This window comes from Neoarius graeffei, chromosome 22 (assembly GCF_027579695.1).
Source record: "Neoarius graeffei isolate fNeoGra1 chromosome 22, fNeoGra1.pri, whole genome shotgun sequence".
NCBI lineage: Eukaryota > Metazoa > Chordata > Actinopteri > Siluriformes > Ariidae > Neoarius > Neoarius graeffei.
This window is the reverse complement of record NC_083590.1, coordinates 18322496-18348871: the sequence shown is the minus strand read 5'-3', so window position 1 is coordinate 18348871 and position 26376 is coordinate 18322496. Positions and strand designations below refer to the sequence as shown.

At 44.6% G+C, this 26376-nt stretch overlaps 1 protein-coding gene and 2 long non-coding RNA genes across 24 annotated transcripts in view; 2 read left to right on the top strand and 1 right to left on the bottom strand.

The window, feature by feature from the left end:
* Positions 1-26376, bottom strand: part of LOC132870726 (protein NLRC5-like) — a 930547-nt gene that overhangs the window by 330432 nt on the left and 573739 nt on the right. The gene's annotated exons all lie outside the window — the stretch shown is intronic.
* On the top strand, positions 12074-13464 carry LOC132870732 (uncharacterized). Its single transcript, XR_009651192.1, has 3 exons — positions 12074-12307; positions 12802-13066; positions 13405-13464. It is a non-coding gene; the product is annotated as an uncharacterized LOC132870732 (long non-coding RNA).
* On the top strand, positions 13468-14341 carry LOC132870733 (uncharacterized). The gene is made up of 3 exons (XR_009651193.1): positions 13468-13565; positions 14065-14174; positions 14273-14341. It is a non-coding gene; the product is annotated as an uncharacterized LOC132870733 (long non-coding RNA).

Sequence of the window (26376 nt, the reverse complement as noted above, 5' to 3'; positions counted from 1 at the left end):
CTTGATACATGCCATTAATACGTCGTGTTTGTTTTCAGAGGTCTAACCCCAATAACCACTGCCGTTTTGCCTGGAGTGAGTGATTGCAGTTATTGTTTGCTGTGGTCCTTTGTTGCTTCTTGTTCGTCACCGTTCCCAGTTTGGTGTGAGAGATCTGGGCCCTGTACTATGAAGCAGGTTTTCTGGCTTACCAGGGTAACTTCGAGAGTAACTTGATCACGTGCAGCGTGACTTCCCAATTAACCCATACTACAAAAGTTGGCTATGTTCAAACCGAGGTATGCTGCCATGGCAACTTGCGCTGCATCTCAAACCTGCTCGTCTCAGGTTATGTTCTTGGTTAACCCGAGGTTTCCGATTAACCACACCCTTTTTAAACACCACCTCTCCACCGACATTTCCTCTAGAGACAATGCCAGCATACCTGGATGACCCGTGCGATATCGGAGCGCAGATTAGAGATGGGATTTATGGCTCTTTGATGGGATCCGCATCTTTGTGATCAGTTCTTTTGAAAAGAGCCGTTCAAAAGCCTGGCTCATTTGGCTCTTTTTAAATATTTATTCAGTTTTAAGAAGCCAGCGTCTAAAGAAGCCAGATCCCTCTGCTTAGACAGTGACATCAATATTTCTGGACATACCTTTTATATAAAGCAACCTAGACTTACATTATTGTAACCCCTAAATGCTCATAAATAACCATTAAAAAACAATGGGGGCTTCAATGAATGTCCATGCAGAATGGCTTTTCTGTAAAAAAAAAACCCACTCAAGAACATAGTTATCAAGAACGCAAGAATATTTTATAGAAAAAAACTTCTCATCTCATTATCTCTAGCCGCTTTATCCTTCTACAGGGTCGCAGGCAAGCTGGAGCCTATCCCAGCTGACTATGGGCAAAAGGCAGGGTACACCCTGGACAAGTCGCCAGGTCATCACAGGGCTGACACTAATGCCGCTTTTCCACTACAAACGCGGCTGAGCCGTGCCGTGCCGAGTCGAGCTGAGTCGGGCTGAGCGGGGCTGTTGGAGTTGCATTTCGACTACAACCGTGCTGGCTGGAAGTGGGTGGACACATTGGGTGGAGTTAGCGAAAGTGGGTGGACGTCATGTGATGTCGTTAAGCAGCGCAAACAGTGACATCAGTGACAGTGGCGGAACAAGTCAGAGCCGGGCCGGGGGCGGGGCAAATGACCGGGCCCTTTATTAAAGCTTATCATAACATCATTTTAGGCTACAAAATGTCCGCAACTGCGGTGTTTACCAATTTCAACACTACCGGGTGCAACTATGTTATTTAGTACATCAAGTCCTTCAAACGAACATGTAACTCAGAAACAAAAAACATTAGGATACTGTACATGGCTCATAATAAAACATCAATAGCCTATACTGCGCACATTATTTGAAGGGCATACGAATGAGCGCTCAGAGGTTGCAACGGTGACAGGAAGAGTCAGAAATAAAAGGAGGGCGGTGCAAACCTCACTGAATGCACTGTGTTTACCAATTTCAACACTACGGGGTGCAACTATGTTATTTTGTACATTAAGTCCTTCAAACGAACATGTAACTCAGAAACAAAAAAACATTAGGCGACATACTGTACATGGCTCATAATAAAACATCAATAGCCTACTGCGCGCATTATTTGAAGGGCATACGATGAGCCTTGCGCTCCGCGAAATCGTCCACGATGCTCTGTATGTCACTGATTCAGTGAGCTTTTAAGCAGTAGTCTCACGACCCGAATAGTAAACAATAAACATGGAGGACATGGAGTCGTTAGTGTTGCTGGTCTTGGTGCTGTGGCTTGTTGTCACTGACAACGCCAACAGATACTGGCAAGAGCGTATAGATGAGGTGAGGCGCATAAGGCTTCAGAAATTTTCGTAATTCTTCCGGGTTTGCGGTGTTTACAGATCCCAGCGTGCTCGTGGGGCATGTGTGGGCATGTGAGGACACTCCTCCTCACCAATCAGTGCACAGGGGAGTGTCTGCTCACTCCCCCAGCCTCACTCGGCACGGTTTGGCTCGCTTCAGCCCCACTCCAAAACGGTGCGAGTTTTAGGGGCTAAGCAGGGCTGAAGCGAGCTGAGTCGTGCTGGTTTTTGGTAGTCGAAACGCGAGCCGTGTCGGGCTGAAGTGAGCTGAAAAAGGGTAGTGGAAAAGGGCCAATAGACACAGACAACCATTCACACCTACAGTCAATTTAGAGTCACCAGTTAACCTAACCTGCATGTCTTTGGACTGTGGGGGAAACCGGAGCACCCGGAGGAAACCCACGCAGACAACATGCAAACTCCACACAGAAAGGTCCTCGCCGGCCCCAGGGCTCGAACCCAGGACCTTCTTGCTGTGAGGCGACAGCGCTAACCACTACACCACCGTGCCGCCCTAGAAAAACACTTGTTTTACAAAAATATTTAAGTCTGAGATACAAAATAGATACAACTACAATAAATATAACACAAGAACTAGTTATCACACAAGAACATTTTAATAGAAAAAAAACCAAACTTTCTATATTAAAAATATTGAAATTGTAACAAAAATAGATACAACTAAACAGTCAGATAAATAGATAAAGTTATAACAAGAACACAAGATTATTTTAATAGGAAAAAACTTAATGCAGAAAATATTAGAAAATAGATACAAATAGACCAAACAGATAAATAAAATGCATAAATAGAACAAACAATGACGATAGAATAAATTAAATGAACGTCCGTGCAAAGTAGTTTTCCCACAATATTATCATTAATATCACACAACAACATTATAAACTGTATACAAAACAATTTGAACTATTAGGCAAACAGATAAAACTTGAATAAATAAAAGGCAAATGAATGCTTGCTTGCACACACACCCCATTATGAATGATGTTTTTATATTTCATTTTCACCTGTTGCCAGGTGCGTTTGGCACTGCTGTTGCCTCTGAAATGTTCACAGGACATACACCAACTTGAGACACAACAGGGAACCAACCAGAAAGACAACCCTCTCCATCAAGAACCAGATACTCTGTCTTTCTACTGCTGATGACAGGAAGACCCTTCAGAGTGAATGCACGAAAAGCAGTGCGTCTTGACAACATACCTGGCCGGGTACTCGGGGAATATACTCATCAGCTGGCAGACATCTTCACAGAGCACAGCTGTGGTACCTACATGTCTCAAAATCATCCCGGTGCCAAAGAAGTCTACCATGTCCTGTCTAAAAGACTACCAGCCTATAGCATTCATGCTCATCATCATGAAATGCTTCCAGAGGCTGGTATTGAGGCACATGAAAACACAACTGCCACAGGAATTAGACCCCCTACAGTTTGCTTACCGCTGAAACCGTACCACAGACGATGCCATTTCAACTACGCTCCACCTGACCCTCTCGCAGCTAGACAACAAGGACAGTTATGTTAGAATGCTGTTTATTGACTTCAGCATTCAACACAATCATTCCACAGAAGCTGGAACAGATGTTAGACCTGCTGGGCATGATCGCTTCTCTGTTTTTGCATCAGATTAAAGAAAATAATTATTTAGTGAATAAAATATTGTAATGGCAAATTACTGCAGTATAAGAGAAATAAAACGCTTAAAATTGGTTTGGAACCTGAACATTTGGTTCCCACCTGGAACCAAAATATACCTGATTTTTCCAACATGAACTGTGACGACATCAGTGGGCATGTCATTAGTTTGGAAAGGAAGCAGAGCACAGGCGGTATGGTGGTGTAGTGGTTAGCATGGTCATCTCACAGCAAGAAGGTTCTGGGTTTGAACCCAGTGTCCAATGAAGGCCTTTCTGTGTAGAGTTTGCATGTTCTCCCCGTGTCTGTGTGGGTTTCCTCCGGGTGCTCCAGTTCCCCCCACAGTCCAAAGACATGCAGGTTAGGCTAATTGGTGGCTCTAAATTGACCGTACAGTAGGTGTGAAGGTGAGTGTGAATGGTTGGTTGTCTCTGTGTCAGCCCTGTGATGATCTGGCGACTTGTCCAGGGTGTACCCCACCTCTCACCCATAGTCAGCTGGGATAGGCTCCAGCTTGTCTTCGACCCTGCACAGGATAAGTGGTTACAGATAATGGATGATTTATGTCGAGATGAATCATGCCACCTCATCATTGATTACTTTCCTATTCCAGTACACCCCAGCTCGTTTTTTTATTCCTTACATATTTCACAAAATGAGCTTAGACAAGAGTCAATAGTATTTTTTAAACTTTTATTTATAAACAGTATTGTTAATTACAGTTGAACAGTTGTATCCACAACATGAGTATACTGTGTTAGTTACAGTGTTACATACAGTACAGGCATAACACACACACACACACAGGAGGAAGTAGACCTTAGCACCATAATGATAAGTAAACAGCAGAGTGTAAAGTCAGTTGACTCAATGCATTTGTTAAAAGTCTGACTAACAGTGAAATGCAGTCGCTCTACACTGCATTATACTCAACTGCTGACCTTGGCCCTACACCTTGTGAAGCGTTTTAAATTCAGTGATAAAACATATTTAATTAGTTCAGGAAACTAACTTGAGCATGAGGACTAGTCAAATAGAAGAAAAAAAAAAGAAATTAAAAAAAAAAGTTTTGCCACTTCTCATCTGAGTATTATGTGAGAAGTTTTATTGTGTTATAAAATATAAAAGTATCATATTTTAATACAGAAATCCTGTGATTTTATTGGTTTAACAGGAGAAGAGGGTGGGGCATGTAGGGCTGAGGGTATTTCTAGCTGGCAAATTCACAAAAGCTGGATTACTTGAAGCTAAAACTCATACTTTGTTATTGAAAAGAAATATTATTTATGATAAAAATGATGGCTGTACAAGTTGTGGGTGACTGTTGTGAGCAGATACGCACCTCGAGGGTTTGGTGGTGTTCAGTGTATTTGTCGAGGTGTTTTAACGTGTTTGTAACAGAAGCTTTCACTCTGTAGCATTAATTATGTCACATCTGCATACTAGCTGTCCTCAGTGTGAGACTCTCTGGACTAAATACTGAGTTTAATACAGACACTGAGTTAATCAGCAATCATAAGATTAAGGGGGAAATAAAACACTATCCAGACACAGAGACATGAGCTCACATACAGCACTAGCACGCACGCACACACACTGCAGACTGTGGTATCTTGAGGTTGCATGATGCAGTGATTAAAGACATGGACGCTCATCTATGCTCCCGTCCTGAGGTTCATCTGTTTGTGATGGAGGTAAAAATCATCTGGGATCGTATCTGATGAGAACACACACACACACATTCACTAATTAGCATCTCATCATTCCAGTCCATGACTTTAGATTTTATGGCAAAACCTGAACTCAATGATTTTATTAAAATTTCAGATTTCACATCAAATCATGTTCATCAGAAATATTTAATATTACAGTTGTAGAATTTTAAGTGAAAATCTAAAGTGCAGAATTTTGGCCTGAACACTATACAAATAAATTTGCTTTCTTGCTTTGCTATAATCCTTACTCTTGTTAATCCTCAGCTAACATGTTTGCTTTCTAAAAAAAATATACGATTCTCATTTTTGAGATGCGTGGTCCATGAGTTCCCTATTAGCCATATTCGCCTCAGAGAGCCAGCGCAAATTTCACACACAAAAAAAATAAAGAACACTGGTATGAAGTATGTGCTAAGGAAGAAAAGTAATTTAGCTTCGAGATGAAGCGATGACTGTTTTTAGCTCTGTGAAGTCCTTTCATCCAGTTTTAGAGACCATACAGTGTCAGGAACCTCAACAAATCTGTTTGGGGCGCTTTCACAGCTCTATAAAGGTGTACAAGTTTATAAACTCCCTTGTTAACTACATTAGTAGCTCCAACTTGCACTAAGCTACACTGTTGCTATTCTATAAACAAAAATATATATATATTTTATGTGACTTATACAACAAAGCTTCACTATGGGGTCCTCACCGTTACATCGATAGTTCAGATTGGACCAGATAATGCTCTCCTGTGAGAAGCAGAAAACACCCAGACGTCCTCCTTTCATCGAGGTGTCAATCACCACACCGGAGTCCGCAACCAGAGCAGCGCCTTCATACAGACGCACTCTGAAAACAAACACACACAGTAAATCCCACAAACCCTACTGATCTAATAAACATGACAAGGGCATGTTATCGGTAATGTGCCTGGATCTTACAAACATGGTTTAATGAAAAACAACACAGCTGGTTCAGACTAACTTATCAAAACAGCTGGGTTATATAAAGACAGCTTGAATTTATTGGAGGAATAAATAAAAATCCTCCTAACTGCATGAAATTCAGGCACCTGTGTAAGACGAGTCCAAATATGAGTAACTTTCCCAATGTTACCACTGCTGTAACTTACTGCCTCTGAATATGAGGACATTTAAAAAAAAAAAAACCTTGACAAATTTGTTGAACTTGTTGACTTGTTTATTGGACTTGTTCATTTGATATGGTGGACTTGTCTCTGATTTGCTTGTTAGACTTGTTTATTTCATATGCTTTTTTGGACTTGTTTATTGGACTCATTTTTCATATGTTCGTTGGACTAACAAGCAAATCAGAGACTAGTCCAACAAGCAAATCAAACAAGTCCAATAAACAAGTCCAAAAAACATATGAAATAAACAAGTCTAACAAGCAAATCAGAGACAAGTCCACCATATCAAATGAACAAGTCCAATAAACAAGTCTAACAGACAAGTCAACAAGTTCAACAAATTTGTCAAGGTTTTTTTTTTTTTTAACATCCTCATATTCAGAGGCAGTAAGTTACAGCAGTGGTAACATTGGGAAAGTTACTCATACTTGGACTCGTCTTACACAGGTGCCTGAATTTCATGCAGTTAGGAGGATTTTTATTTATTCCTCCAATAAATTCAAGCTTGAAAGCTCTGGGTTGGGAGTGAGTTGCTGCACCAAGTGAAGGAGTTCAAGTAGCTCAGGGTCTTGTCCACGAGTGATAGTAAAAATGGAGCGCGAGATGGGCAGGCAGATTGGGGTGGTGTCAGCAGTAATGCGGGCGTTGTACCAGACCATCGTGGTGAAGAGGGAGTTGGTCATGGTCATGAGCTTTGGGTAGTGACCAAAAGGATGAGATCGGGGATACAGGTGGCTGAAATAAGCTCTCTCTGAAAGGTAGCTGGGCTCACCCTTAGAGATAGGGTGAGGAGCTCAGACATCCGTAGGGATCTCGAAGTAGAGCTGCTGCTCCTTCATGTCAAAAGGAGTTAGCTGAGATGGTTCGAGCATCTGATTAGGATGCCTCCTGGGCACCTTCCTTTGGAGGTTTTCCAGGCACGTCCAACTGGGAGGAGACCTCAGGGTAGACCCAGAACACACTGGAGAGATTATATATCTCATCTGGCCTGGGAGCAGCTTGGGATAACCCCAGGAGGAACTGGAAAGTGCTGGGGAGAGGGACACCTGGAATACCCTGCTTAGCTTGCTGCCACCGTGACCCGACTTCAGATAAATGGAAGAAAATGGATGGATGGATGGATGGATGGATGGATAAGAAAAACAACACAGCTTGTCATGTTGCTGAAAACTCAGAAACTCATCTGCCTGAAAACTTTCCCGTGTCGGAAAACTTACTGATGGTTACAAAGCACTGACACTGGAGACTCCTTTCATGAATGTTAAATAAACCCCTTTTCAGAGAAAAATGTGCATTTTGTTCTTTGTTAAATAACAATAATCCTCAGGTTACGTGGTGCATCTGGTACACAAGTCCCGAATTTAGTGAAATTAGTTATTTGGATTTATGGATTATATGTCTATTTAATGGTGTTTTATGGTAAGACCAGTGCTACAATATTTTGTTTTCTGGAGTATATACACGAGTTTATGAGTAAGCATACACCTGAGTGGGGTCGTTGATGTCAGGACAGCTGTCACACACGTCTCCCACTCCATCGTCATCTCGGTCCGTCTGCATGGCATTGGGGATTTTTGGGCAGTTATCCAGCATGTTAGGGATTCCTGCAGAAAAATCACAGACATGAGAAAAGAGCTTTGTATAGATGAATTGTACACGTACAAAAGTGGTTCTTAATTTTCCTTTAGAAATAAGTGGTACTAAATAAAAGGTATAAATACTATGCACGCATCTGTACCCTCTGGAAAGGGGAAGGACACAAGGATTTGATGGAAGCAGTATGAACATGGTGCTAATATTTTCAAAGACTTGGTCATGCTGATGAGTGTATCACAGGGTGTGGCGCATATACCATCTCCATCGATGTCACTATCACAGCTGTCTCCCACGCCATTACCGTCTGTGTCCAACTGATCTCCATTAGGAACATTTGGACAGTTATCACACGCATCGCCATATGAGTCGGTGTCTGAGTTCTGCTGGTCCTTATTGGGCACCAGACGACAATTATCCTGCGCAAAACATCCTTTTAAAATAACTGATAATTAAAATTTCTTTGATTTCTATTACATTATATCAGCTTCATTAACACCTGTCAGTCCTGCGTGCTGTGGCGCGTACACCTGAAGACGCGCCCTGGGCTGCGCATGCGTTGAGCGGACTCCAGCGTGCGCACCGTTAACGACGCGCACCTGAACTCAGTTAAGGAGCTCTGTGCACCTATTTAAGGACCGTGCTGATGCCTGATCTATGTGAAGTATTATGTTACATGAGTACGCATTACCGAGCCTTTCTACCCATGGGTCTGATTTCCTGTTCCTTATTCCCGGTCTCACTTTGCCTCTGATATCCTGTTTGCGCCTCGCCCGACCCTTTGCTTGTTTCTCGTTTTTGATCTATCCTGCCGTTTTGGATTGTTTGCCACAGACTGTATTTTGACCAAGAAAACACTCTAAATCGAGTCATTAAGCATATATCACGTTTAAGGAACCTTCAGTCAAATGCAAAGAGAGTCTTAAATGATTAGCTTATCTGTTTGCGTCCTCCGGCACGCGCAGGTTGAGCAGTTCGACATTCCTTTTTCTTCCGCAGTATACACGTCCGAGCCCGTTTTAAGTCCGCGGAAATCCAACGACTCCAGTCCGTACGGTAATAAGCCCGTTTCGAAAGTTCACAGACGAGCTCAGGTAGTTCGGATAAGTGAACGTTTGCCCACACAACTTCGTGCAGGCTGTGCTTGGGGATTAAAGGAGGCTGCAGACAGAGCAGGTTGAATTGGCTGCAGATCCGCCTGAACTTACTTGCAGGTCGAGTTTGACTATCACGCCCTCCAGGGCCCTGTACTACGAACGGAGGTTAACCTACCCAGAAGTAACCCAGGGTTCCCCCGCTAAACCGGGGTTGACAAAACCTGGTTATCTTGTTTGGGGTTAAACGGTACTACGACGCCAGTTATGAAGTTGATTTGTTGAACCTGGTTTAACCTAATCAGGGTTAATGCGCGTTCACGTTAAAGGGGAGGTTATCAGCGCAAATCCCCACTGTTCACAATGGCACGGTCGCCGTGCTTCACGGAGGAAGAATGCGCTGTCAGAATGCAAAGCTACGAGGAGTTCAAAACAACATTAAGAGCAAAATCTAACACAGCGGCTGCCAATAAGGAGCGGCAAGCATGTTGGCAACGAATTGCCGATCGGGTAAATGCGCAAGTACATTCTCCCTTCTACATGTTCCAGAACAGAAGTATAGGGTGAGAGAAAGCTTCATGATCAATCACAAGTCACAGAAAATGGTCCTTCGACGTGGCCCCAGTCATATATAGCTTGTTTAATGTCCGAAAAATCCTGAATAAAATTTGGTATGGTAAATTCATGGAGTAGCCTACTTAAGCTGATATGTGCACATGAGTCACATGAATTAGGATGACTGACTGTTCAGTCCCTTTGACTAAGTTGGTGTATGTCCTGTGAACATTTCAGAGGCAACAGCAGTGCCAAACGCACCTGGCAACAGGTGAAAATGAAATATAAAAACATCATTCATAATGGTGTGTGTGTGTGTCGTTCTTTTTCTGTACTGTGTTTCAGATGAAAAAGCTTTTGCCCAAGGACAAGAAGTAGGCTAAACAGCATTTGCCTTTTATTTATTCAAGTTTTATCTGTTTGCCTAATAGTTCAAATTGTTTTGTATATAGTTTATAATGTAGTTGTGTGATATTAATGATAATACTGTGGAAAAACTACTTTGCACGGACGTTCATTTAACGTATTCTATCGTCATTTTGTTTGTTCTATTTTTGTGTATTTTATTTATTTATCTGTTTGTCTAGTTGTATCTATTTTTCTAATATATTTTTTGCATTAATTGTTTTTTCCTATTAAAATAATCTTGTGTTCTTGTTATAGCTTTATCTATTTATCTGACTGTTTAGTTGTATCTATTTTTGTTACAATTTCAATATTTTTAATATGTTTTTTTCTATTAAAATGTTCTTGTTATATTTATTGTAGTTGTATCTATTTTATATCTCAGACTTAAATATTTTTGTAAAACAAGTGTTTTTCTATAAAATATTCTTGCGTTCTTGATAACTATGTTCTTGAGTGGGTTCTTTTTTTTTTTTTTTACAGAAAAGCCGTTCTGCATGGACATTCATTGAAGCCCTCATTGTTTTTTAATGGTTATTTATGAGCGTTTAGGGGTTACAATAATGTAAGTCTAGGTTGCTTTATATAAAAGGTATGTCCAGAAACATTGATGTCACTGTCTAAGCAGAGGGATCTGGCTTCTTTAGACGCTGTCTTCTTAAAACTGAATAAATATTTAAAAAGAGCCAAATGAGCCAGTCTTTTGAACGGCTCTTTTCAAAGAACGGATCACAAAGATGCGGATCCCGTCAAAGAGCCATAAATCCCATCTCTAATCTGCGCTCCGATATCGCACGGGTCATCCAGGTACGCTGGCATTGTCTCTAGAGGAAATGTCGGTGGAGAGGTGGTGTTTAAAAAGGGTGTGGTTAATCGGAAACCTCGGGTTAACCAAGAACATAACCTGAGACGAGCAGGTTTGAGATGCAGCGTAAGTTGCCATGGCAGCATACCTCGGTTTGAACATAGCCAACTTTCGTAGTAGCCTATGGGTTAATCGGGAAGTTACGCTGCACGTGATCAAGTTACTCTCGAAGTTACCCTGGTAAGCCAGAAAACCCGCTTCGTAGTACAGGGCCCAGTAGTGTAATGTGGGACTATCTTTTCCCTTCCTCTAGCTCTCCTTCACCTGGCTCCTATGTGGAGTGATTAGGCTTATAGAGTGCAGATGTAAATTTTCCTTTTCCCTTTGTGTGTATTTGATTTTCTTTATTGTAGTGTTATTGCCTTTAATGTGTTTTTTTTTTCCCCTTTCATTTGCAGTGTAGGTTGTGGTGACTTTCGGTGTGGTGTGCACTGGTGGTTTTCTGTTTAGTCTGCCTATATAGCTTCTCCTAGGTTTATAGTGAGGGTGGTGGGTGAGTGTGAGCCCAGATAGCAGAGGGACGTTGAAACGGCGCCGATTCTTGGTCAGAATGGTCGGTTTCCATTGTAAGTCAGAAAATCAACGCTGAAACGGCGCCGTGAAACGTCGATTTCTCCGCCGTCGGAGAAGGTCGATTTATCACTGTTGAATCACCGTGGGTAAAGGTTGATCTGTCGACCGTCAGAGAAGGTCGAATATACGATGTTGAACCATCGTCACTTTTGGCGGCCAGTTTTCAACATTGGTAGGATGAGCAAATAATTGTTCAGAATATAAATTCTGGCCCGTAGCCAGGGGGGATCGGAGGGTTCGTTCGATCCCCCCCCCCCCGGACACACACGCCCCTCAAGATTACTCAAGATTTATTCATTTGTTCATGTCCGATGAATATACATTGATTCACATTTAAATTTACAATATCAAATCCAGACTAATCAAAAAAGAAAAGTAGACTAAGTGAGGACGAGTTAGAAAAACGGGTTCATTTCTCCTATGTTTATGTTTACACGTTTTGTTCAGACTGCTTTACACCCCAATCCAGTGGGTGGCGGTAATGCCCCCATTAGACCCCTTTCACTGACGTCACCCGTAACCGGAAGTAAACAAACCCTGCGCCACATTGGAAGACCAACAAACTCGTGATTTGGGGGAAATAAAGGCAGCGTGCGGTATGTGAACCCACGGGGCACTTGGTTCATCATAAACCTACAATGGTAAACTTTTGTGCTGTGTTAGGGTTCCAACAAAGCTGATGGGAAAGGCGAAAAGAAGTCTTTCTACAGAATACCAGCTGTGATTGAGACACAAAGGGAGCAAACCAAGGAGCTTTCTGCCGGGAGACAGAGAGAGGATTTAGCTGCTTTATGCAGAGCGGATCTGAATACTTCAAGTCTATTTTGTTACTGGTAAGTCACTAGGCTAGAGTGTTGTAGAACATTTTTTTAAATGTCTAAATTAGAAGATTTGAAGTGTGCTCGTGTATTTGGGGGGTACGGGAGTAGGGGGCCAGATGAAGTCCACCTTTGGGGAAAAAAGATCCCCCCCCCCCCCCCCCCAATGCTGGCTACGGGCCTGAAATTGCCACTGTTTGTCTTATCCTGCTTACACATAGATACGAGTAAATGATATAAGTGATAATGATAAGTAAATGATAAAAAAAGAACAAAAACCAGTTTACTTTCTTAACTCAGCAATGGATTTGACCTTCTATCTTTGAAAGTTTTTTTACAAATAACTTAACATTTCCAAGATGATCATAAATTAATTCTAAGAAGATTGAAAGTGTTACAAAACCTGCATCTTATACCTAACTGGTGGGAATGGTGGTGTTACAACTTATCCTGGTGTTACTTTCATACCTGGTGTCTCTCATCTCTGTTGTATTGACTTTCATTTCAAGGCATGATATAAAAAAGGGCCAGTACGTATACGTAGCGATATGTCGTTGGATGTCCCACGCTGTCCCATAATGCAGTGCGATTACCACTGCTGTTTACTGGATGACGTCATTTTCGTTATATACCTGGGTGCACGTGAAACTCCCACACCACTCGGTTGGATCGTGACTCTCTTGTGGATTGGCCTGCTGTTACGCTTGGACCATTGAAACAACATTGAGAAAAACACTGGACCACGCTACATTTTCATTCATCCCTGGACATCTGGTACGTACCATTATTCAGTCACTATTAATAAAGGGAATTTCGAATACAATTTCAAGCAGTTTAAGAAGTTATGATGAACTTCAGTCATATCACGCGTTGGAGAAATTTCCCTCAACTAGTATCCATTTGAAACAACAACAATGCAGATGCATTATTCAATCGAAAAACGAGTCGAAGTAGTTGTCTTGTTGGAGTGAAAACTTAGCGTTGGTGTGAAAACTTAGCGTTTAAATCGAGCATGTAGGCCTAGGTCGCATGTCGTTTTGAGCTGACCTGTTCTTTTGTGTAGCCTCATTATTGTCTCATTATTGTCTTCATGCTACGTTTTATTCTATCAGGTGTCTACCTTAGCCCTTTGTGGAGGAACCGACGTAGGGGTCACAGTGAGGCGGATTCTGCGTAGCCTCCTGGTCAACAGCTTGGCCAGCCAATTTAACTGGGCTGGAAAGGGGGGAAAAAACTGCGTTTAAGGACACCAAGATCCATGATGTCCTGTTTGGTAGGTTATGCATGTGCACAAAGCTGTAAAAGAGGGTAAAATAGTAAGCTGTCGCAAGTACTTGCACACTACTTCTAAACGTTCTTTGATAACTCCTTCACTAACTGTAACATTACGATTATAACAACAACGACAAACATATTGTGAAAGATGCAAAGGATTAAAAAGGATTAAGAAACTCACCAGGCGCCTTACTCAGAAAAAGCAGGTGTGCAGGCAAGTCCAGAGAGGCTGACTGAGTGACGAACGGTCCGGTAGTGGCATTTCTATTTCCGCTTTGTGTCAATGGGGAAATTAAAATGTTTGGTTTTTTTTTTAATCCCGTTTAAATTGTCACAAGATTCACATCTATGGTTTCTGATTTTTACATATATTTTCTGTACTAGTACCATTACTTGCCACCTACCACTAGAGTGTGACGTGCATAGTCTTAACAACTCAAACTTTAACAATTATCACCATGCAAAGTCTCAATGTTGTTTTGTTCTTTTTCTTTCAGATGCTCTACAAAAGCAGCTGCCAGGGAGCACACACGCTACTTTTAGTGACGCAATCAAGAAGTGGCTTAAGTATGCGCCAGAGAGAGAGGGAGGGATGAGGAGACGTGAGGTAGGGTGGCATTTAGAAACCCATAGCCTACTGCTGACTTTCTTTATCAATGCTGCATCAAATTAATTTTGGTTATGTTTTTCTGTTTCCATGTACAGGTGTCTGCGCCGCAGGAGGAATAGGCCACAATTATAAATTATAAATAAATCATAAAATGTTTCTAAGAACTTGTTCAAGTGTGTTCTGTTCCTTATAAATGTTAAAAGTTATGCCTCATTAGATAGCTTGACAAACATTAGGAGAGGTGCATTGTTGCATGCATTTTTATATCCTGTTGTACATAAAACAGGAAGTAAAGTTGGATGAATCATCGCCGAAAATTAAACGATAAATCGACCGAAATCCGTAGTTGAATAAAGGGTGAAAGGGGGTCTATTCTCTGTCGGCCACCATCCACTTTTCAACGTCGTTTCAACGCAAACTCGTATGAGCAAAGCGGTGTTGAATCAACGCCGGTGATCCACGATGATTCGACGGCGTATGGTCGAAGAACATGCCGATGATTCCCCGTCGAATCAACGCCCTTTTGCTATCTGGGAGGGGAGGTAAGGGATGTCCCCCTTTTTAATTAATTGCCATTTGGTGTCTGATTTTAATGAATTCATGGTTAACTATTTATAGTTTTCTAGTTTGTGTTTGCCTTGTCTCCATTTATAATTACTGTGGATAAATGGAGATTTTGTATTGGCATTTTCCTGTTTGTCTTATTATTCTAGAGTATTTTTGCATATACGAATCTGAAGTTCTTGTCAGTGCTTTAGTCCTGGGGTAGTGTCCCCAGGTGGCGTAGTCGGTAATTTATAGTATCTGCCACTGGTTACAGTTATAATGACCAAATACAATGAAGTGTTTTTCCAGTCTCACCTGTGAAAGGTAATCCCATGTGATCTCGTTTGGATGGTAAACCTGTTGGTACAGTTAAACGCAGCACATGAATGAGGCATCTTTATTCTCCACTTTGCCACATCCAATATGGCGGCGAGGATGACCTATGATTCTACGCAGAATGCGGCGTCTATGTTTGTCTGTCCGCATCCATCTCACCTCAGAAACTGAGCGGATCGAATGCAACTTTGCCACGCTGTGCAGTGACGTAAGCACGTCAGGGCAAGCCCCCCCGGAACCCATAGAGATTGCATTGAAGTGTCAGTCAGGAGAAAAAAATATATTAATATGGGACTCTATCAGTGAACTCTTGGGCGATTTTCAGCGTAACTGAAATCGCCCCAAAAGGGGCAGTACTCTAGAAGCAAGACCACCCTGATTGGACAATGATACCCAGAGACGGATTAAAACGGCCTCGAGCAGCGCTGGTGAAAGTTTGTTTAAAAAAAGAAAAAAAACCTTTTTTCGTTTTGGCAGTGCGTCGCCCAATCACCCTTATGCACCAGCCGCCCTTGGTAGAGAGACTGCATTTCACTGTTAGTCAGACTTTTAACAGAAATGCATTGTCAATTGACTTTACACTCTGCTGTTTACTTATTATGGTGCTAAGCAAGGGCGGTTGGTGCATAAGGGCGATTGGGCGACGCACTCCCAAAACGAAAAGTTTTTTTTTTTTTAAACAAACTTTCACCAGCGCTGCTCGAGGTCGTTTTAATCTGTCTCTGGGTATCATTGTCCAATCAGGGTGGTCTTGCTTCTAGAGTACCGCCCCTTTTGGGGCGATTTCAGTCAAGTTGAGAATCGCCCAAGAGTTCACTGATAGAGTCCCATGTTAATATTTATTTATTTATTTTTCTCCTGACTGACACTTCAATGCAATCTCTATGGTTTCCGGGGGGGCTTGCCCTGACGTGCTTACGTCACTGCGCAGCGCGGCAAAGTTGCGTTCGATCCCATATACAGAAACATAGATGCTGCCTTCTGCGTAGAATCATACGTCATCCTTGCCGCCATATTGGATGTGGCAAAGTGGAGAATAAAGATGCCTCATTCATGTGCTACGTTTAACTGTACCAACAGGTTTACCGTCCAAACGAGATCACATGGGATTACCTTTCACAGGTGAGACTGGAAAAATACTTTTCAATACTGTTCCTTCAGTCTTCAGTTTCCCAGCTCATCTCCACCGGGTAGGTGTAGTTATAAGCAGTGAGAATTAGATAATACAGTGCCACACTATGATTAACGTTTTTGAACATATGATGAATGTTTTTAACCTTTCTGAATGTGAAGGAATCAGTGATGTATTTTGTTTTGGTATGACGTTAGAACCTGGCCCAACTCAGTTTGGCGGTCATTCAGCTCACTTTATTCAACGAGAGTAGGTCTGTGTGGTGACTCAATAAATAAAACAATACATTATTTTCATTCATTATTTCCAGTTTTTCCACTATTTCCATCATTTATCATATTCAGTCTTGTAGGTTGGTTATTGTGGCCTCAGGTTTTGGTAGCTTGCTACGGTATGCTGACTGATTAGCTTACCTGAGCTATCTATCACGTATCTGTCACTAGTTTGCAGTGTACAGGGTATTTTGCACACTATTTATAACCATCACATTAAAAGTTGTGTGTTGATGCCTGTTTGTTTCCCAAATATATACGTGTGTGTCTTAATGGGTGAATAAAAGGCATCGAGTTAAATATTATTGTAGAAAGGGGCTTTATGAAGTTCAGTCCATTTACTTGCATTGGAAGATTTGCTACATCCAATACAGCGGACACTCTGACGTATCCCAGCAACGGGGCCACCAGCTTAATGCGGCGTCTATGTTTATATGTCTATGATTAAACCGGCTCATCCAATGCATGAAATTTTGTGGAGTGTTCGAGTTAGCTCTACGAGGCAAAGACGAAACTGAGGGCTCCAGTCACCGTGGTGTTTTTCTGGGTTTAGTTGACTGTTGACTTGCTACCTAGGTCAATTTACTTCAGTCCTGTGGACATTTATGGTCCGTGTAGACATAACGGGGGAAAACTGCCCCCCCGAAAAAAAATTCAGGAGCCGCCAGTGGTGTTATGCCTGTACTGTATTTAACACTGTAACACAGTATACTCTTGTTGTGGGTTCAACTGTAACAATACTGTTTATAAATAAAAGTTAAAAAAATACTATTAACTCTTGTCTAAGCTCATTTTGTGAAATATATGTAAGGAATAAAAAAAACTAGCTGGGGTGTACTGGAATAGGAAAGTAATCAGTGATGAGGTGGCATGATTCATCTTGACATAAATCATCCATTATCTGTAACCACTTATCCTGTGCAGGGTCGAAGACAAGCTGGAGCCTATCCCAGCTGAGTATGAGTGAGAGGTGGGGTACACCCTGGACAAGTCGCCAGATCATCGCAGGGCTGACACAGAGACAACCAACCATTCACACTCACCTTCACACCTACGGTCAATTTAGTGTCACCAATTAGCCTAACCTGCATGTCTTTGGACTGTGGAGGAAACTTAAGCACCCGGAGGAAACCCATACAGACGCGGGGAGAACATGCAAACTCCACACAGAAAGGCCCTCATTGGACACTGGGCTCAAACCCAGAACCTTCTTGCTGTGAGATGGCCATGCTAACCACTACACCACCATACAGCCTGTGCTCCGCTTCCTTTCCAAACTAACGACATGCCCACTGATGTCATCACAGTTCATGTTGGAAAAATCAGGTATATTTTGGTTCCAGGTGGGAACCAAATGTTCAGGTTCCAAACCAATTTTAAGCGTTTTATTTCTCTTATACTGCAGTAATTTGCCATTACAATATTTTATTCACTAAATAATTATTTTCTTTAATCTGATGCAAAAACAAAGACATGATCATGCCCAGCAGGTCTAACATCTGTTCCAGCTTCTGTGGAATGATTGTGTTGAATGCTGAAGTCAATAAACAGCATTCTAACATAACCGTCCTTGTTGTCTAGCTGCGAGAGGGTCAGGTGGAGGGTAGTTGAAATGGCATCGTCTGTGGTACGGTTTCAGCGGTAAGCAAACTGTAGGGGGTCTAATTCCTGTGGCAGTTGTGTTTTCATGTGCCTCAATACTAGCCTCTGGAAGCATTTCATGATGATGAGCATGAATGCTATAGGCTGGTAGTCTTTTAGACAGGACATGGTAGACTTCTTTAGCACCGGGATGATTTTGAGACATGTAGGTACCACGGCTGTGCTCTGGGATGTGTTGATGTCTGCGAGCTGATCAGTATATTCCCTGAGTACCCGGCCAGGTATGTTGTCAAGACCCACTGCTTTTCGTGCATTCACTCTGAAGGGTCTTCCTGCCATCAGCAGTAGAAAGACAGAGAATCTGGTCCTTGATGGAGAGGGTCGTCTTTCTTGTTGGCTCCCTGTTGTGTCTCAAAACGTGCAAAGAAGTCATTCAGTACATTTGGCAGGGAGGGCTCTCTGTTGCAGGCCTGACATGTTGGCTCGTAGTCCGTGATGGTTTGAATGCCCTGACATATGCACAGAGTGTCCTTGGTGTCTATGAAGTGACTGTTAATCATCTCTGCATATGCTCAGTTTCCCTCTTTGATGGCCTGTGACAGTTTGGCCCTAGCTGTAGTGTAAGCCTCTCTGTTTTTGGACTTCAAGGCAGAATCCCTGATTTTCACCAGGGTGCATAGATCTGCAGAGAACCAGGGTTTATGGCTTGCATGGGAGATAACAGCTTTGGAGATGGTGACATCCACTTGGTGATGTAGCCAGTCACTGAGGCTGTATACTCCTCCAGGTCCACTGAATGTTCATTGGTGGTAGCTTACCGGAACATGTTCCAGTCTGTATAGTGAAAACAGTCTTGTAGGGCAGACGTGGCACCTTGTGGCCAAATTCTCACCTCTCTTGCAGCTGGTCCGATTCATTTGTGAACGAGTCTGTAGGCAGGGGTGAGAAATATCGAGATATGGTCTGAATGTCCGAGGTGGAGGATGGGTGCAGGCTTACATGCGTGATGGATGTTTGTGTATGCAAGATTTAGCATGTTATCCCCTTGTGTAGCAAAGTCAATGTTTTGATGAAATCTGGCTAGAACTGACTTGAGTGATGTGTTGTTGAAGTCCCCTGCAACACAGAAGACATCAGAGTGAGCTATCTGAAGCTCACTGATTATCCCATAGTGTTCTCTCAGGGCACTGCTAGCTTTAGCACTAGGCGGGATGTAAACAGCAATGATGATAACTTAATAGATTTCCATTTCCAGTTGAGAGTACACTGTGCACATTTTGGCTGTCGCTTCTCCCCAGAGCTTTTTATTCCCCCCCCCCTTTTTTTTTCATTTTGTGATCGTATGATTTGATGTTTGTTCTTTGTTTGAATGTTTTGTCCGCTGGATGTGGTGTAGTTCCGGCCCCCTTCGGGCCTTGTTTCGCCATGGGTGATGCTTGTGCTCCTTCTTATGGACTGCAGTGAGATTGTTGCTCTTGTAACAGCGGGGTTGGAAAGTGCTCTGTGCGGCGGCGCTTCTGTGCTTGATGCGGTGTTCCGAGTGATGTTGCTTGCCCGGTGGCGTCATGGTGGCTGTGCAGGCAGTTTGTGACATACCAGCAGTCTGTGTGATAGGGCTTCTGTGCTTGCTTTATGGAACCATGGCATGTTGTTCTGGCCAGTGTTGCCTGGTGATGTCACGACAGCTGTGCGGGACATACCTTTGCGTGCCTTTTGGTGGGACTGTGGACAGCTATACCACTGGAATTACATCCTAAGCCTTCTTGTGGTGGACTTTTTTTTTTTTTCTCCAATTGTAAAGCGACCTTGGGTGTGAGAAAGGTGCTATATAAATTGACATTATAACTGTAGTGAGCTATATAAATATAGCTATATTATATATTGGGAATATTAAAGGTCTGAATCTGACTGCTAAAACTTCCACGTGTGCTGAACAGTACATAAAGACAATCACTGCATATACCAGCTGTTACTGATGTAAACACACAAGCCACCGCACATCTTACCCAACAAGGAAGCATTTATGTTGGTGCAGAAGGTGTCTAGCTGGATCGCAGACTCAGCGATACCCTCATGCGACCATGTTTTGGTGAAGATGAGAGCACAGCAGTGTCTTATCTCTTTTTGGAAGGTCAGAAGTGATCTTAAACAGTCCAGTTTATTGTCTATGGAGCACATGTTGGAGAGTAGAAGGGAGTGCTGACCAGCTCTGGTTAGCCTTTAGCCTAGTATGGATTCCGGTTCGGTGGCATGGTGTAGTGGTTAGCACTATCACCTCACAGCAAGAAGGTTCTGGGTTTGAGCCCAGTGGCCAACGGGGGCCTTTCTGTGTGGAGTTTGTATGTTCTCCCCGTGTCTGCCTGGGTTTCCTCCAGGTGTTCCGGTTTTCCTCACAGTCCAAAGACATGCAGGTTAGGTTAATTGGTGGCTCTAAATTGACCGTAGGCGTGAATGGTTGTTTGTCTCTGTGTCACCCCTGTGATGATCTGGAGATTTGTCCAGGGTGTACCCTGTCTCTCGCCCATAGTCAGCTGGGATAGGCTCCAGCTTGCCCACGACCCTGCACAGGATCAGTGGTTATGGATGGATGGATGGATGGATGGATGGATTCCGGCTCTCGACATGCTTCTGCTTCCTCACACACCGCTTTTGCTGAACTTCCGGGTGGGCATGGAACTTAAGTGATACCATGGCATGGCTGCATGGAGTCCTTACAATACAGATGCAGCATAGTTTCTCCAGCATGTCTTCATCTGGTTGTGTGGTGTCCAGAAGCTGTTGACCATTGTAGGAGTGTTCACCAGTTGTTTCTACTGACATTTCCAGCTGAAAGAGAAGCAGTTTCTGCAAGAAAAGTACAAAAATTGCACCACGATTGAGACTCGGTGTGGCTGCTGCAACCTAGTGCACCGCCATCGTGGATCATTGATCTACAGAGATTGGGGCACACCAGTTCATCAACCAGTGAGAGATACATTTGGAAATGTATTCTAAATATCTGTATTCTGAACTTTAACTTAAATCCAATTAGTGTGTATACCGTAGTATATTTCAAGGTTTTGTCTTATATTAAGGAATTGAGCAATGTAATAGATCATCATGGTATTACTGCAGTTGTGTTTAGTAAGAAGCAATGTGCTTGTGAATCTGGACAGAAGAGCCTCTGGGACTGATAATTATATGGGCCTTATAATTATGTGGGATTTGTGTCCTTGTGGGACTGGACTGAAAAATCTTATTGATTTTTACTAAGGAACAGAATTTTCTCTACAGTGTTAGGGCTAAGACAATTTTTTAAAAACCAATTTCAGCCACCTTTGAAAAAACAAGCACATTTGCAGGGACCAGAAGAGGCTGGGACACACAAACATCTCAAAGCAAGGAGATAATGTATATATTTAGGTACTGCATAAAAGGGGAGCCGTTTAAATACAGATTTATTATATTTAGTTGATCTTACATCCAGTCTTATAGTTGTAGAATAAAAAAAAGTTGCAGTTTAAAGTGCATATCCTGGACCAATTTCGTGGTTTCTTTTATATGAAAGTATGTCCCTTTACACACTCATCCAGAAGGGTAATTTTGCACAAGGCCATCTGTCTACAGCAGAATAAAATAAAACGCGTCTGGAAAAATCCCAATGGAGTCTGGAGCCAGATTCATGATGTCACCTGCGGAAGCGCCAGCAGGCTGCACGAAATTTGCTGAGTCTCCGCGTACAGCCTGTGCAGACCAAGCGCTCCCATGTCTCATTGTCCGGTCTTTTGGAAAACGATGAGTACTAATCCCATCATGATTGGTGTTGCTACACCCTCCTACAGTACATCTGTTAACCATATTAATAATTGCGTGATAACGTTGAAGAAATTTGCAGAAAACCACCAGGTCGTTTTCTCAAACAAACCAGTGCTGACATAGGATTCAGAAGGAGGCATCCCGCACGCGACGTCACGAAAATCAATGTTTGCCAGGAAATCCAAATGCCAAGTTTTTTCAGAGGCGGACCAATTCGCCTCAAATGGCTTGATTTCAACAGAATTTTTCTGGTATTGCGCAAGTTAAAAATTGTGCAAAATGTGACAGATATTTGACCAAAGTTTAATATAAAATAGGAGAATTACATTGGACTTGCTCCTGAATTTACCAGGGATATGCACTTTAACAAGCCCGAATCATGGCACGTCACTTCCGGATATCTAGAACTCCACAACTGAGATGAACCAATAGCATCACACTTGTTCTGCGAGGCCTTGTTTATCATCGGTCACGTGGTTTTATGCAACTTGATGCATGCCTCGAAGTGGTTTTGAATCCTCAGAATCATCTGATCATTACTGGTTCTCGCAACAGTCATCATCCTTGTTATTATTAAGGTTAGATTAACGTGGGGCGGCCTTGAGCTGAAGTGCCCTTGAGCAAGGTACCCAACACCCCTGACTGCTCCCCGGGCGCTGTAGTGTGGCTGCCCACTGCTCTGGGTGTGTGCGCGTGTGTGTGTTCACTGCTTCAGATGGGTTAAATGCAGAGGATGAATTTCACTGTGCTTGAAGTGTGCATGTGACAAAGGTTTCTTCTCGTCTATTATCTTCACTATCATCTTTAACAATGTCGTTGCCGCTGCGATCATCATCACTGCTTACTTTGAAATACAATCCTGATCCCATGTAATACTGAAAGACAAACAAATCCCAAAAATAAATGCCATGCGCCGATCACAGCAAGTGCCCTGATGTGCCCCACCAGACGTTCAAGTTAAAAATAAAACCTGATCACAATTTAGCAATTTTAAGTTATGATGCTGGTAAAAATAGGTTTACCTGGATGCAACCATTTGCACTGAAACTAAATACAGAGAAAGAACTTCACTGTGCTGTAATGTATATGTGACAAAAGCTTTTAATTCTAAAAATCCAATCAAATTTTCTGTAACCATGTGCTTTCTACTGGCAACAAAATCTGTGAATCAACGGACTTCATTTTTATGACATTTAAATCTCACTTCGCAAGATAACGCTGTGGCAGTGGGGGCATGGTCAAGCGCCGGTCTGTGACAGGAGGGCGGAGTTGGGGAAGGTAAGTGGCAGAATCGCTACACCTGAGTGTAATAAACCTGTGTTTTGTGGGTTCTCTCCCCAGTAAACCGCGCCCTATTTAAGGAGGGAGAGTGAGAGCGGAGGGCAGCTTGCCGAGAGGAGATTACGGAAGTGTGTGTGTGAATCTCCGAGTATTACTTGTTGAATGCCCGACTGCAAAGTGCGGCAATAAAAGACAATATTTATCCTGATCTCTGTCCTGCCGTCTTCTGTGCTCCACCCACACGTTAAACCCGCTACAATGGTGCCGAAACCCGGGAAGGTGGAGCACCTGTCCTGCAGCCCCATGGAATCCTCCCCGTTCGCAGACTTGGTCCACGCCCTCGCCACGGCTCAGCAGAGCCAGCACCAGGCACACTCCGGAAGGAGCAGGAGCGCCGCTTCGAAGCCCTGGTGCTGGCTCAACAGGAAGACCAAGAGGCGTTCCGGCGCCTCCTCGCGTCGGTGGGGTCCACCAGCACCCCGGCCGCGGGCCCATCTCCCCTCACCTTGACCAAGATGGGCCCGCAGGACGACCCCGAGGCTTTCATCGTGTTGTTCGAGCAGGTTGCCGAAGCCTCGGGGTGGCCGATGGAGCAGCGCGCGGCGCGCCTCCTCCCCCTCCTGATGGGAGAGGCGCAGTTAGCCGCACTACAGCTCCCCGTCGACCGGCCTACGCCGACCTTCGCCGGGCTGTCCTCCAGCGCGTGGGGCGCACGCCGGAGCAGCAGCGCTTCCGCGCGCTGCAGATGGAGGAGGTCGGCAGCCCGTTCGCGTTCGGCCAGCAGCTCCGGGACGCCTGCTGGCGGTGGTTGAGGGCCGAAGATCGCGACGCCGAGGGAATCATCGACCAGGTGGCGCTGGAACAATTCATCGCCCGCCTACCCGCCAGAACCGCGGAGTGGGTCCAGTGCCACCACCCGGCGTCGCTGGATCAGGCCGTAGGACTGGCGGAGGATCATCTGGCGGCTGTCCCGGCGGCAGGACAACGGATGACGACATCTTTTCTCTCTCTCTCTCTTTTCCCCCTCCTCCCGTGTCCCGTCCTTGCCCCATTCCCCCACCCCACCCCAGCCGGCCCGCTGCACCCATGGTGCCCTCCCGTTTCTCCCTTCTGTGTCTGTCTCTCCCCCCCCCTTGGGTGAGTGACCCTCAAAACACAGCTGCAGAGGGGAGGCCCGGGCCGGTTTGCTGGCACTGCGGGGAACCGGGCCACCTGCCGCAACAGTGTGCAGTGATGGAGGTGGGGGCGGTGGTGCGGATCCCCGATGCGCCAGAGGCTGCCCTCGATCAGGCCGGAGCGTATCGCATACCGGTAAGTGTACAAGGGGCGACATATCAGGCGTTGGTGGATTCGGGTTGCAATCAGACCTCGATCCGCCAAAGCCTGGTGCAAGACGAGGCATTGGGGGGAGCACAAGGGGTGAAGGTGTTGTGTGTGCACGGGGATATTCACAGCTACCCGTTGGTGTCGGTCCACATACATTTCAGAGGGAAAAAAACGATAGTGAAGGCGGCGGTTAATCCTCGCCTTACCCACTCTTTGATCTTGGGGACTGATTGGCCGGGATTTTGGGGGTTGATGGCATGCCTAGTAAAGAGTGGGTCCTGCCGGTTGTCAGGGGAGGGTCCTGGTGTCGCTTTGGCTGGAGCTGCGGTCGCAGAGCCGTCTACATCATCTCCGCGACAGAGTGAGGAGCCCCCGGCCCCTCCTCTTTCTATTGGGGAATCCCTCGCGGATTTCCCACTGGAACAATCGCGAGACGAGACTCTGTGACACGCATTTGACCAAGTGAGAGTAATCGATGGTCAAACGCTTCAGCCGAACGCCACCCCGTCCTTCCCCTATTTTTCCATTTTGAAGGATAGGTTATACTGAGTGACGCAGGACACTCAGACGAAGGAGCGAGTCACCCAGTTGTTAATTCCAAAGAGCCGCCGGGAATTGGTATTCCAGGCGGCTCACTTTAATCCCATGGCGGGACACCTCGGGCAGGATAAGACACTTGCCCGGATAATGGCCCGATTCTATTGGCCGGGGATTCGCGGCAACGTCCGTAAGTGGTGTACGGCGTGCCGCGAATGCCAATTAGTAAATCCAGCGGCCATTCCAAAAGCGCCCTTGCGCCCCCTACCATTAATCGAGACCCCGTTTGAAAGAATTGGGATGGATCTCGTTGGGCCATTAGATCGGTCAACACAAGGGTACCGCTTTATATTAGTTCTGGTGGACTATGCAACGCGATACCCGGAAGCGGTGCCTCTCCGCAATATCTCCGCACGTAGTATTGCAGAGGCCCTCTTCCACGTCATCTCGAGGGTTGGAATCCCGAAAGAGATTCTGACTGACCAAGGCACCTCGTTTATGTCACGAACACTGAGCGAACTGTATGGGCTACTGGGTATTAAGCCGATCCGCACCAGCGTGTATCACCCACAGACGGACGGTTTAGTTGAACGGTTCAATCGCACCCTCAAGAATATTATCAAAAAATTCGTAAGTGAGGACGCACGTAACTGGGATAAGTGGCTTGAACCCTTGTTGTTTGCAGTGCGAGAGGTCCCCCAAGCCTCCACGGGGTTCTCCCCGTTTGAATTATTGTATGGGCGTAAGCCGCGTGGCATCTTAGATGTACTGCGGGAAAATTGGGAGGAGGGACCTTCGCAGAGCAAAAACGAAATTCAGTACGTTATGGATCTGCGCGCAAAACTCCACATGCTCACCCACCTAACTCAGGAGAATTTGCGGCAGGCCCAGGAACGGCAAACCCGCCTGTACAACAAGGGCACGCGCCTTAGAGAGAGTTCACTCCGGGAGATAAGGTACTCGTCCTGTTGCCCACGTCGAGCTCCAAATTAATCGCCAAGTGGCAAGGGCCCTTTGAGGTCACACGGCGAGTCGGGGACGTCAACTATGAGGTTAGGTGAACGGACAGGGAGGGGGCGCTACAGATCTACCACCTCAATCTGCTGAAACTCTGCAACAAGGAGGTCCCCGTGGCATTGGTATCGGTAGTTCCGGAGAAGGCGGAGCTGGGGCCGGAGGTCCATAAAGGGTCATTGGCATCTCGCACCTCTCCGGTCCCCTGTGGAGACCACCTCTCCCCGACCCAACTCACGGAGGTCGCCCAGTTGCAGGCCGAGTTTTCGGATGTGTTCTCGCCCCTGCCCGGTTGCACCAACCTCATAGAACACCACATAGAGACGCCCCCGGGGGTGGTAGTGCGTAGCCGTCCTTA